Source organism: Xyrauchen texanus, chromosome 8 (genome assembly GCF_025860055.1).
Source record: "Xyrauchen texanus isolate HMW12.3.18 chromosome 8, RBS_HiC_50CHRs, whole genome shotgun sequence".
NCBI classification, from domain to species: Eukaryota; Metazoa; Chordata; class Actinopteri; order Cypriniformes; family Catostomidae; genus Xyrauchen; species Xyrauchen texanus.
Genome location: NC_068283.1, coordinates 33,002,550 through 33,003,733, shown reverse-complemented (window position 1 = coordinate 33,003,733; position 1,184 = coordinate 33,002,550).

Here is a 1,184-nt window from a genome sequence, read left to right as displayed (position 1 = left end):
TGCACCACACCGCATATTTTTCTCCCTCAATCTAAGTGGCTGCTCTCTCCATTTCACCTCCCTTCTTATCTGCTCTTTCATCTTATGTTTTTTTTTTTTTTTTTGCTCTTTTCTCACCATCAGGTTTTCAGTTTCTCGTTTTTTTTGTAATATATATTTTTTTATTTGTCGTCCAAAAGCCATAAGCATACAGTCCTATGCATGCACATGACTGACCTACATTAGGCTGAGAATGTGACAACATTAGAACTTTATATAAAGAAGTTTATACTTCTTGTGCTTAGTTATGGCCAATATTCTATGTCAAACAATAATTGGCTATTTTAAAACAATAATGAACAAAAGTGGTATAAGCAAAACCTTAATTATGATTTACCTCAGTAATGACGAATACTAGATGAAGTTTCAAACAATACAGTTGTTTCCCAGGCAGTTTCAAGAGAAATTAATTAGAAATGGGAGTTCAATAACATTTTGAATTCCAATTTTTTAAATGTTGTTTGTTTTAAGTGTTTTAAGTGCAAGTGTTAACTGACCTTTATGATGGCAGATGGTGAGTCATAATTTTTCAATCTTGCCACCCACTCTTATGGCATTTTGTGGTGTTCTTGTAGCCCACACAAACACACAAATTACGGGAATGGTATAGGTACAAGTGTATTCTCACATAAGCACAACAACATCCACCAAATTTTCCACCGTATGAAGAATGCACGTTTCGATTTAGGCGCTTAAGTTTTCAAAATCCTTTCACAAGACTAATTTTCTCAGCAATTTACCAAGCAAACAGCATCTTTATATCTCACCTACAAACAGGAAACCACAGCAACTGAAAACCTTATGATCATATCCCACCTACAAACAGGAAACCACAGCAACTGAAAACCTTATGATCATTGTTCTTGCCACTGCAGAGACTGAACAAACCATGCAAGAGAGAGAGCAAAATATAAAGCAATTTAAGCAAAAAGACTTTGGATACACTGTATATGAAAGTCATGCAAGGAGAAATAAAGGATAAAGCATGTTTTCACAGTAAAAAAAAAGGCACAGAGACACAAAATAGATAAAATTAATTTAATATTAAAAAAAAAAAAAAATTGCAAAACAAGATTAGCAAGTAATGTTTTGCAAATTCTTTCAAAATATTGCCTTTAAAAAAAAAAAAAAAAAAAGACAGGGAA